The sequence below is a fragment of the Microtus oregoni genome, unplaced genomic scaffold (genome assembly GCF_018167655.1).
Source record: "Microtus oregoni isolate MIOR12 unplaced genomic scaffold, Mior012 000010F_ref0000083, whole genome shotgun sequence".
Taxonomy (NCBI): domain Eukaryota; kingdom Metazoa; phylum Chordata; class Mammalia; order Rodentia; family Cricetidae; genus Microtus; species Microtus oregoni.
This window is the reverse complement of record NW_024543069.1, coordinates 30,433,530-30,446,437: the sequence shown is the minus strand read 5'-3', so window position 1 is coordinate 30,446,437 and position 12,908 is coordinate 30,433,530.

Below are 12,908 nucleotides of genomic sequence, written 5' to 3'. Positions count from 1 at the left end.
CTTTGTCTTTTGGAAGAAATTAAATTATTCTGGAAAGTAGTAAACCAATATTCTTGTCTGACTTCACAAAACTTCTACTGGGAAAATAACTAATCTAACTTTGCTATGTTCTGAAGGTTTTTGGAATATGGAACTTTGGATGATGATGCAGGTAAAGTCATTGACTGGTTCCCTGGTATCTCTAGGGATTTACTTGATTTCTTGGATTTACTTGAACTGGAAAATGTGAGTTTGAAGGAGTAACTGTGTTGTTAGAGAAGCTGTCTCGGCCTTCATTGCAGAGCAGAACAAGCAAAGCAGAAAGTTTACAGCGTTTCTTATCTTTTCAAGCCCAGATACTTTAACTTTGAAGGGAACAGTTCTGTTTTTTATAACAAGCCTTGCTGTAGCACAAATAATAAAAATTCAGGGACAGAAACTGGGATTCAACCTAAAAATCAGAAAAAGCAAAGTAACCAAGCCACTAGAGAAGTCTTATGTCTACTAAGGCTGGGCAACCCCAAACTAAAATTCTCTCTCTCTCTCTCTCTCTCTCTCTCTCTCTCTCTCTCTCTCTCTCCCTACACACATTTTATCTTCACTCTAGATCTGGGATTAAAGGTGTGTGACTCCAAAACACTGAAATTAAAGGTGTAAGCTACCACCACCTGGATTTGTCTCTGCATTGATCTTGTGTAGCCCAAGGCGGCCTTATACTCAGAAAGATCCATCTGACTGTCTTCCAAATCCTAGCATTAAAGGTGTGTGCCACTGTTGCCTGACCTTTAGTAATTTTAGCTTTGCCTCTGGTCTTCAAAATACAAATAATATACCATTACAACTTTCTTTTTAACCCCATTTGTGCCAGGCGGTGGTGGCCCATGCCTTTAATCCCAGAATTTGGGAGGCAAAGGCAGGTGGATCTCTGTGAGTTCAAGGCCAGCCTGGGCTACAAGAGCTAGTTCCAGGACAGGCTCCAAAGCTACAGAGAATCCCTTTCTTGAAACCCCCCTCCACACACACACACAAAAAGAACATTTGTTACTCATTTATACCAGGAAATTGAGAGGGGTGTATCTGATCTGTTTAAGGTGGATCCTTCAATTCGGCTCCCTGAAACTCTTCCCTTCCATATCCACTAAATAAATATCCATCCTCACTCTGCATGGTGGCCTATCCATGTCTCTGTCTCTCATGCAGTGGCATGTCTCCCTGCCCGGAACCAGCCGCCTTGGAGACCTGAGGCATCTTCTAGCGGTGTGCCCATCTGTCTGTATCTCCTTGTGGCTTGATGAAGCCACTCTTGTTTTCTTTGCATCTCATTTTTTTTTGTCAAGAACAAGGGCTCTGTAGTGAAAGTTGAATGTATTCCCATTTATTCACATTTTATATACCATGAAAATTAATTGTTATACTTTAAAATTACTTGATATTGAGAAATAAATAGGTTACAATTAGTAAGAAAGTAATTAAATGTCATCAAGCTCTTGTTTCATCTGGTTCTTTTTTTCCTCTACTTTGGAGCTTTTCTTCAATATATAATTTCCTGCCTTCAGGGATTTCCCTTTTTAAAATCACTGAACACGCTTCAACACAAATCTGTAAAGTAGACCAACAGAAGAATCAGTGTTTTTATTGGCTAGGAGTGAACAATATGCAATAGAATTAATACATTGATTTAATTTACAATATATTCTAAAAATCAACTCTAAATAAATATGACACTAGTATTAAGAGTCTGATGTGTTTATATATATATATATATATATATATATATATATGAATGAGAATAAATTAACAAAGAACACTTGTATGGTTTGCAAACTTTTACTTCCTGTACATGGGACTAAGAGCCACAAGGATTGATTGTCAGCTCATCCTTGCTACATAGGAAGTTCAAAAACAACCTAGGAGCAGGGACTCTTTCTCAAAATAATAATATGACAGCAATAATCACAACATAGATATAAAATGTTAGTGTTTCTGGAAACATGCCATGTTTATTGTCTTGGGCTAACTTTGGGATGCCTTCTGCCACGATCCTAGCCATCGCGGGTTCACACAATCCAGGGTAGGAGCATGAGGATTAGAAATGCTAGGTCGGAGGAACACAGGTGACTGGTGGTGGCACACACCTTTATCCCAGCACTCGGGAACCAGAGACAGGAGGCTCTCTGTGAGTTTGAGGTCAGCCTGGTCTACAAGAGCTAGTTTCAGGACAGACTCCAAAGCTACAAAGAAACCCTGTCTCAAAACAAAACAAAACAGAAAAGAAAAGAAAGAAACACAGACACATGGAATAGTGCTGGAAGGGCAACTCAGAGGATACTCATTGAAGAATTCATCTTCTAAGTTCTGAGATTACAAGAGTTTTATTTTCCATGCAAATACATACACCAATACAAAAAGAAGATAAAGGCAAATGACTACTTTAACAGTTACATGCTTCAATACTTTGCCACATCAAACCATTAATTCATGAAAAAACATTCTGTTGTTTAGGAAGTGAATCCACTCTAGATCAAGTATCCTGACAGCAGCCACTCCCTTGGTGAATCCTCCTATTTCAAGAGAAAGAGCAAAAGTATGCTTGAATTCTATGGTCTTTGGTCAGGACTGAGAGGATACACCCCTATGGGCCATCTTAATATCCAAAACACCAAGTAACCCCCACACCCTAGGTCAGAGTGTGTAGCCACCGTTGTTGTCAACAACTTTGAGTGAGCATAATAAACTCAAACTCTCTGACCTTAGGACAAGGTGGAATAGAATCACAGTTTTGAACCTCCACAGTTGATGGTAAGGAAGATTTATCATTGTTAAAAGTGTTTGACAATAACCACATGCAATCTCTATCTTTGCACAAAGAGAAAAGTGAGTTCTCAAGTTCACATGAAATTGTAAAAGCCTTCAACAACTAAACCAGAGTTGCAAAAGAAGAAAGTTGAGGCCTTACAGTTGCTGACTACAACTCGTTCTGCAAAGCTGTTGTAAGTGAAGCAGAATGACGCGGATGTGAAGCCATATGAAGGGAGAAGCAGGGCAGGAAGGGTGTCTAAGAATAAATTCTATCACATATGCTCAACTGATTTTCAATGTAAGTGTTAAGTACATTAAATAAAGGACTATTTTGTCATAAAATTATGCTTGAAAATGGTTATTTATATGCAAAAATGAAATTATAGTATAAAAATAAAAAACCACAATTATAAAATTGTTAGACAAACACTGGAATAACTTTACTATATAAAATGTGGTAATGATTTATTGGTTAAACCATCAACAGCAGCAACAAAATGAATAAATGGATTAAAAAAATAAGAACATTTGTACATTAAGCTTTCTGTCAAGACAATGAAAAGAACTTATGAATGATATTTGCTAAGGTATTAATATCCATAATACATGATTTAAAATCTAACAGCCAACTACAATTGAAAATTGTGAGACAAATACATATTTCTGCAAGATATACAAATGGCGAATAAAATATATCTTGCTAATAATTGGAGAAATAGGAATCTAAACTACAGTATGATACTTAACATCTAACAAGGTATGGATAATAAAAACAAAAGTGAAAAATAAAAGCAAAAACTACTGCAAAATGTGTGGGCAAATAATTACTTCTCTGGCCTGCTGAAGGGAATATAAAGTATGTATTCTCTTTTGATATAGCTTTACAATTTATGTAAAAATGCTCGAACAATTTTTAAGAATGACATTTCTGAGTATAAATGGGAATGAACTGAAAAATAAAACTCAGGCAAATATTTGTACAACTTTGTCATGCCCAAGTAATAAATGCACAAGCACCCAATTTGATAAAATGTGTTATATACATCCAATGGAATATTGTTTAGTAGTATGTGAAATAAAACATTACATTACACTGTAGACAGTTATTGAAAACATTTTACTGTGTGTAAGAAAGATACACAAAGACAAAATATTCTTTTTTTTTTGGTTTTTCGAGACAGGGTTTCTCTGTGGTTTTGGAGCCTGTCCTGGAACTAGCTCTTGTAGACCAGGCTGGTCTCGAACTCACAGAGATCCGCCTGCCTCTGCCTCCCGAGTGCTGGGATTAAAGGCGTGCGCCACCACCGCCGGGCTTCTTTTTTTTTTTTTATGTGCCTGTGTAGTACAATCCTTAGTCACAGAGGGTCTGAGGCTATTGTGGCAAGTGAAGGAAGAAGGAGTTTGCTAGTTGTTTAGACTTAGTGTGAAAATACAGGAATTGATCGAGGTATGGAGTTATACATAATTTTGATTTGTTAGTCCAGAATTTTAGTGTTACAATTACTTTAGTGATAATCCTTTTTCTAGATGGATTTTTAGCACACAACAAAATGATGGCTTTATAGGTTAATAATCTCAAACTCAACTGCTGGTCGATAATTTCCCAAAACCCCAAGGTTGGCAAAGGTTTCTCTAACACATTGGCCATTCATTTCCATATTTCCTTGCAACAAGGTTTCTTGACACGGTAGCTGCACTGCTGCCCCTGATTTCCTTAGGGAAAGAAGGTAGAGAAGAAAGTGTGAGAAAGAGACAGAAGAAACCATCTTAAAGATTTAATCTCGAAAATTGTATTCTACCATTTTGATTTATTTGTGTTTGATTCTAGTTGTCATAAAAAATCATTATTAATAGCTTTAAAAACTTATTCAGTTTAGGAATTGCTCAGAAGTGGGAAAACCTGGAAGTAGCAGTGCCTGAGATTCTCTTACAAGTCTTCAAACATACCAGTGTCATTTTGCCAAAAATGCAAACAAAAACCAAAACTGAATGAAGACCAAACAGAAAACACCACTGATCCACCACAGGGATTGATGTAAAAATTGGGCTATATGATTTTATTGTTTGAGCTTCACAGTGTATGCATACAAACCTGAATATTACATGTTTTCTTTGTCATGTTCTCTTGATGTTATAAGCACATAGATGAAAATGCGTAGATGTTTCTGTTACTAGACACTATACAAGTGTAAAAATTTATATAAGTAGAAAGAATTCACTTTACTAAAACAAGAGGTATATATAGTAACATACTCATTTACTATTATTATCAAATATCACAGTGTAGATCAGTGGTTCTCAATCTTCCTAATGATATAGCCCTTTAATATTGTTCTTCATGTTGTGGTGATCCCCAATCATAAAATTGTTTTTGTTGTTTTCATAGTTGTAATTTTGCTATGGTTATGAATTATATAATGAAAGTATCTGTGTTTTCCAATGGTCTTGGGAACCTCTGTGAAAGGGTCATTCAACCACCAGGAGTTTGCAACACACAGGCTGAGAACCACGGTTTAGAGCTATTAAATGTTGATAATATTGTTGCTAACCTCACCTTAGTTTCTATATACAGCATCACATGTGTAATATACTGCTGCACTTTTGACAACCATGAAATCACTGAGTGCTGTAGTTAGAGTTCTGTCTCTGTGAAGAGACACCATTATCATGGTAATTCTTATAAAAAAAAACATTTAATGGGACTGACTTAGAGTTTTAGAGGTTTTTCCATTACCATCAGTGGGGTAAACAAGGTGGCATTCAGGTAGACATGGTGCTGGAGAAGGAACTGAAAGTTTTATATCTGAATCAGCAAGCAACAGAAGGAAACTGTTACACTAGGCCTAGTTTGAGCATATAAACCCTCAAACACACCTCCATGATGACACACATTCTCCTACAAAGTCACACCGCCTAATATTGCTAATATTGGGCCAAGCATTCAAACACATGAGCCTATGTGGTCATTCTTATTTAAACAACCACACTGAGTGAAGGGACTTTCTCAGCTCCATTATCATCCTTTAGGACCACACTGCCTATGGTATCTATCAGATGTTAACAAAAACTTTATATTCTGCAGAACTGAATCTTCTGTGTTTTCTCATAAAGTGATCAGTTAATTAAAATACCCTAGACATTCTGTGGGCTTGTTGACCCCATTAACTACTATGAAATCCATATATTATTAAAATATTTGTTTCACTAAATTAAAATATTATTATTAAAAAAATTGGAAGTAGCATAAACAGCACTACTGTTTTATACTAGGCCAATTGTGACAGTTTCTTGTGTCTGTAGGTAATTTAAAGTAAAATTTACATTAGTTAAAACAATTAAATTATGATTTGTCAGTACTCACATGGGTATGAAATCATTGAATGCTAAGGATAAATTTTAAATTATATTTATGTATTATTTTGTTTATTAATGAATTTCTGTAACTAAATAAGTTAATACATATAATCATTTTTTGTAAATTTAGACTTCTCAGTTTGTTTAAAGGTTCTAGACATATTTATGATCAAATTTATGGGAAAGTGTTTGGAAAGACAATTTTGAAACAGGTAGCCTTTTTTCTTTCTAAAATGCAAATTTTATTGAAGAATATTAAGTACAATTTTATAAGAAATGTATTGTCAATAAATGGGATGATATTTAAAAGAAATACATTTTTCAAGTGAATAATATAGCAACATACTCCAAAATAAATGATAGTTTGATACTGGATATAAAAGATCCAAGGGAAAAAGAAATGTTAAGGTGGATTGCTGGATGTAGTAATTCTGAGGTCTTTTTGTAGACTACCTGAAAATATGGAAGATATATTCAATATATTTGAATAAATGTAATTTTGGCAAAGCTTTTTATAAGCCATTTATTTAATAAAATTGATTAATCAACGTTTAATGCCAAATATTACATTAATTGAAAAATTGGAGCTGGCCTTTTATCTTATAAAATGATAAGTTAGTGTCAGTGCATTATTCTCAATATTCTTTTTCATCCAAGTGAAGCCTTTTGTGAGGAATATTTTGAATTTTGCACAGAATAATTCTGATAGACTGAGAGGACCCATGCAATGGTTTACCTTTCAGATACCTGGCAGGGTCATGTGGTACAAGGGACTGGGCTAAACATCATTCTCAGTGGCCTATGGGTGGGTTTCTGGTCAATGCCAAACTTTGAATGGGTAGATAAGCAAAGCTGACATCATTCTTTATTGCCTGCTCACTCAGTCATTTGAATGAACTTCATCTAATGGATTGAAAATGGCTATGCTACTGAAAGTGACCTTTGGATTTAGTATAAACTGTAAAATTTCAAATTTCTTTCTCAGAATCACAATCATTAAGTTATATTGAATCAGAAATGTATCCTATTATCAAACCAATTCTAGGCTGAAGGAGAAATTCTGCGTGTTCGTAAGTGACTTGAAATTACATATAGAGCAATGGCCACAATAACAGTGTGGCCTTGGCCCAAAATGGACCTGCAACTAAGAACAAAGAAGAAGTGTTTCCTAAAATAGTTTCCTATGGCACAGAAAATTGTTCTGAGAATTGACAGATTATATCAAGAAATCTCTGAAGAATAATCACCAGAGAATGAAAAAAAAATACTTGTCAACTAAATATTAGATAAGGAATGATAAATAGACTATATAAGGTACTGCAAAAATCAAGTCATTCTCACAACAACTGATCAGTAAATGGGTTAATGAAATGAATAGATTATTCTTAAAGAAAGAACTACATATCCAGGTAGCGGTGGTTCATGCCTTTAATCTGAGCACTTAGGAGGCAGAGGCAGGAGGATCTCTGAAGTTAGAGGCCAGACAGGTCTACAAGCTCTACTTTTAAGAATGGCTCCAAAGCTACAGAGAAACCCTGTTCTGAAAAATAAATAAATAAAATAAAGATAGAGCTATAAATGGACAATAAATATTTGAGAAGGCTGTTTGGCATTCTTAGTCATTGGGGATATGTAAATTAAAACCAACTGGAGATTCCTTCCTAGTTTTTTTTTTTTTTCAAAAAAGATACTTTCAAGAAAAAAAAATTACTTGAAAGGGGAATAAGGAATTTCAGGACAGAAGACAATTGATGTACCGGTAATGAAAATGTACACCTATACTCTAACAGTGGAGATCAGTATAGAGCTGCCACTGAAATTTAAAACTGAACCACCAAATAACCAGTACCCCAATTCTGGGGTTAAACATAAAGTATCCTAAACCAACATGACAAAGACATACTTCTATATCCATGCAGTTGGTTACAACATTCATAAATGTTAAGAAATGGAATCTGATATCTATGGACATAATGGATAAGGAATATATTGAACAAGCATACAGGGTATTGATTCAGCTAAAAAAAAAAAAAGAATAGAATCATAAGTTGTGTAGAATGATGATTCAAACTGAAGTTCATTGTAATAAACAAGTTAAGTCAATGAGAGAAGGTAAATGTCACTATTTCCTCCCATATGTGAAATCTAGTTTAAAGTGTACACGTGTATAATTTGAATAAATAGGACATGAAAGTATACATAGGTGACAATGAGAAGGAGCAGAGAGATTTTGCAGTGTAGGAGTGATGGGAAAATACTGTTAAGGAGAATAACTGGCCTGAAATCAGAGATTCAAAGAGGAGTAAGGGACAGTGGAGGATAAACTGAATAAGAAAGAATTAAGATGACATATATTTCTAAAAAGCCCACAGCTAATCCCATTAGTATACCTGCTCTTTTAATTAATGAAAATTAATTAAAAATAAAATTAAAATGGCAAAATTTATTATGAACAGTTAGAATTTCCAAAGCTAGAAATAAAAATGATTATGGGTAATTTACTAAAATATAAATGAGAGGCACTTGCTTTGTATTCATTATCAGTAAGTATGATCTTGAAAGCTCTTAAATTGTATAGTTTTAGCTGTGTTGAAATCATGCCAAGACATGAGAAGGATGTGAAATTAATTTATAGACTCTGTATATATTCTATCATCCATTCATTTAAATTATTAAAAATTGCATGAAAATGTGTTCAGCTGAAATAATATGAATAGTGATATGGTTTCAAGGAAAGAGATAAACATGTGTTTAATATATTCTGGGTGTTTCCTGATATTAAAAAAATGAGGGAATATCACAGGCATACTATGCAACAGTTAATTATTCCTTTTGAGCAACTCAGAACTATCCAGAGATATTACGTAACAATTATAAAGAGTATAAAACATAACAGAGAAGATATGAAACAAAATTTTAATACACAACAATTTTGTATAATAAAAGAGATGCATTTTTAATGTTTTTTTCATAAAACAATAATGAGTTGTAGATGTCAGAATTATTGACCTACATATTCTGCTACTCATACTATTCCCCTGAGGTCTAGTAATGACAAATTATACATAACATGCACAAAACTGTGTAGGTCAATGCTCTTGGAGAGGCAATAATAATAATGCAGCAAAAACAATACAGAGACTTGAGACTCTAGAAAGAATAGGAACAGCTAAAAGTTTCTGCCAAAGCCTTTTATGAGATGCTTTGCATAAATAATTCTAATGTTAATTAATTACAAAGACATGAGGCAGGTCTTCTAATTGATGTTTAGAAATGAACAAACGGCGACATGGCAATTTTGACAAGTTGCTACTCCTTTATTCCTATAGTTTGCTTTGATAGCCTGGGCTCTTAGTCTTATTGTAGTCTCATGCTTAATGTATTTGAAAGATTATTGGCATCTGACACTGCAATCACCTTAAATGTTTAAACAAAACATAAGATGCTACCTTCACAATCAGGAGACGCATGGGAAGTTTAAGGAGTGGATTTACGACTTCACAACATTCACACAAGGTAAACACTTCGCATAACATCTTATCAAACACCCAACTGTGACATTGGGGACCCTATTGTGTATTAATCTTGTGACAATTATAAAAAAAAATAACGGACAAGGCCATTTTACTGAAGAAAGGTTTACTTCGGCTCAGAGTTCAAAGTTCAGTCCTTCATAGAAGAAAGATCATGAGGCAACTGTACAGACTGAATTCAGAGACAGAAAACAGAGAAATCAAGTAAGTTATAGTCTTTAACCCTCATTAAAGAAACTCCTCTTTGTAATAGATAGCTATCATAATAGAACACTACAACCAACCAAATGCAGAGCTGTAAAGCCAAGTCCCAGTGCATACATCAACACTCCTCACAGTCCCAGTGCATACATCAACACTCCTCACTCCTGCACATAAGGCTCAGGGAACATCTAGGAAGACAGAATACAAAATTTGTAAGAAAAGAGAATCATGCAGTTTGTTGTCAAACTGTGTTCCTAGGAATAGGAGACCCCACACCTCCAAAGTCTCACCAACATGGGTACCCAACATTTACTGTGCAAGAACAGATGATATTGCAAAAAGGATCCAGAAAGTTCTTGAGGCCTCAACATCACACAAAAATCTATGGCATTACTAAGTAGTATTGAAAGCAGGAGTGCTGTGGGAACTCTTTCAGCCATTAGCCTTTAAAGTACTGGCCCACTTTGGGAATGGTCTCATGTACTATGAACGCAGATGAAAAAACAGGCATGGGCCTCTTGAATATTGGATTCGGTTCCAATTCCTAGCGCATTCAGAGGACTGTTGATTGCTACTCTTTCTGTGAGCTTATCCCAAGATAAATAATACTCTGTTATACTCCATTCCGGGCTGTTGTGGAACTCTTTTTATATACGAATATATATTTAGTGGTCTGAATACATATCACTGCCAGGCCCTGCCCAGGTCCCCATGACTTTTTCCCACCAAGCACAGATGAACTACCCCTCCACAGAAGTACAACTCCTTGGGCAAGTGCAGAGGTTGGCTTGGCTGGCCTCCCACTGCAATTTGGCAACTTCCCACCAGTCCATGCCTTTGTGGCTTGATCCTGCCTTCTACCACCCACGGCCTGTGCCCTTGTGGGTTGATTCGGCCTGTTATTGGTATGCACTGCTTTCTAACACAACTCCTCTGCGGCTTCTCTGGCTACTGCCAGACCTGCTTTGATCAGGCCGAGCTCTGACTAGAGAAGGGCCTCCAATCCTGCACCTGGTACACAAGCTTGTGTTTCTAGTTTGGATCCACAAATGCTTGGCCCAAGATTCAGCCATTAACCTTGCAGCTCACCACTGCCTGTAAACTCTAGGTTTCTTGATATTATGCCCAACTCAAACCTTCTCCATGTATGGATGCTCTGTTTTTAAGTAATTGCCTAGTAAGGACTAGAGTAACTGACAGACTATTTGAAAAATTTGAAAAAAAAAATTCTTACCATGTCATGGCATAGTTTGGCAGTCTTTTTGCATGTATCCTGCTTTTCTAAGTTTTGACATCATGCATTTTGTCAGTCATTGAGGCAGTGGCAGTTTAGAAGATTATTAAGAATATCGATCCAAGTTCCTATTCCCTCCCTCTATTCCCTCCACATACCCTCCCACCAACCAACCCCCATCCAATCCTCAGAGAGGGTAAGGTACATCGCTTTATGGAAGTTCCAAGGCCCTTCCTACTATATCTAGGCTGAGCAAGATATCCACCCAAAGAGAACAGGCTCCCAAAAAGCCAGTAAATGCAGTAGGAAAAAATACTGGTACCACTGCCAGTGGCCCCTCAGTCTTCCCCAGCAATTCAACTTTCAACCACTTTCAGAGGGACTAGTTTGATCCTATGCTTCTTCCTTCCCAGTCCGGTTGGAGTTGGTGAGCTCCTATTAGCTCAGGTAAACGGTTGCAGTGAGTAAACCTGTCATGACCTCTTTGTTCACATTCTCATTCATAATAATCGTTTTTTTTTTTTTTTTTTTTTTTAATTTCGAAACAGGGTTTCTCCGTAGCTTTTTGGTTCCTGTCCTGGAACTAGCTCTTGTGGCGCACGCCTTTAATCCCAGCACTCGGGAGGCAGAGGCAGGCGGATCTCTGGGAGTTCGTACCACTCTTCAACTAGACTTTGGAACCTCAGTCTAGTGCATTCACAAGGATGTCTAAACTCTTGAGTTCTTACATATTTTGCAGATCAGTCTTTCTCCGATGTGGGGTTGGTGAAGATCTTTTCCCAAGCATAGGCAAAAAGACTGCCAAACCATGTCATGACATGGTAAGACTTTTTTTTTTTTCAAATTTTTCAAATAGTCTGTCAGTTACTCTAGTCCTTAGCCAAAGTTGATTGCCCCAATGTTGCAAATTAGCCTTTGGGTGGTTGCCCAGATAGCTGGTTGTCTCTATCCTTCTGGAAGTTGCTTGATTGAACTTCCTCTTTACTCACATAATAATATTTCCCTTCTCAGGTCTTTGAGGGAATTGAAGATTAGATACTCATAGTTACTTACTTCTCACGACTTAGCCAAGCCATTTTTAATATAGAACTTAGACCCCTTAGTATAGGATAACTATTGAAACACTTAGCATATGTCTATTGTTTGATGTTATTCATGTTGGTTTTAATTCTAATTTTTATGTATGTTTTCCTCTTCTTTTCCCCGGGCAATACTTGATATTTGTTCTTATTGTAAATAGTTTTATAACAGGCTTAGAACTCTCTTCTTTAGTCAAAAGTGGGAGATGTTGTGGGAACTCCTTCAACCAATAACTTTTAAGATACCGGCCCACTTTGGGCAAGGTATCATGTACTATAAATGAAAATAAAATGCATGTGAGGGCCCCTTGATGGTTGGATTTGGTTCCAGTTGCCAGTGCATGCAGAGGACTGTGTATCGCTACTCCTTCCGTGAGCTTATCCCCAGATAAATAAACCTTTGTTGTACTCTTTTCCAGGTTCTTGTGGCACTCTTTTGTACACCAACACAGGAGAAATCAAATTCCCCAGTAAAGAGCGTTATTTGTAACCCAATACTAAATCATGATCATCCCTGGAAACACACATACCAAGTAAAATTATATAGACTGAACAGGTTATATTTAGGAATATGTGTGCAACACATGGACACATCCACATCCACAACTGATGAAAACAAATGCCATATATTTAAAGAGATCAAGGAGGCTTTGGCATATGGGAGGGTTTGGAGTTTGAAAAGGAAAAGAAGAAATTATGTAATCATATTCTATTCTCTGAAAATAA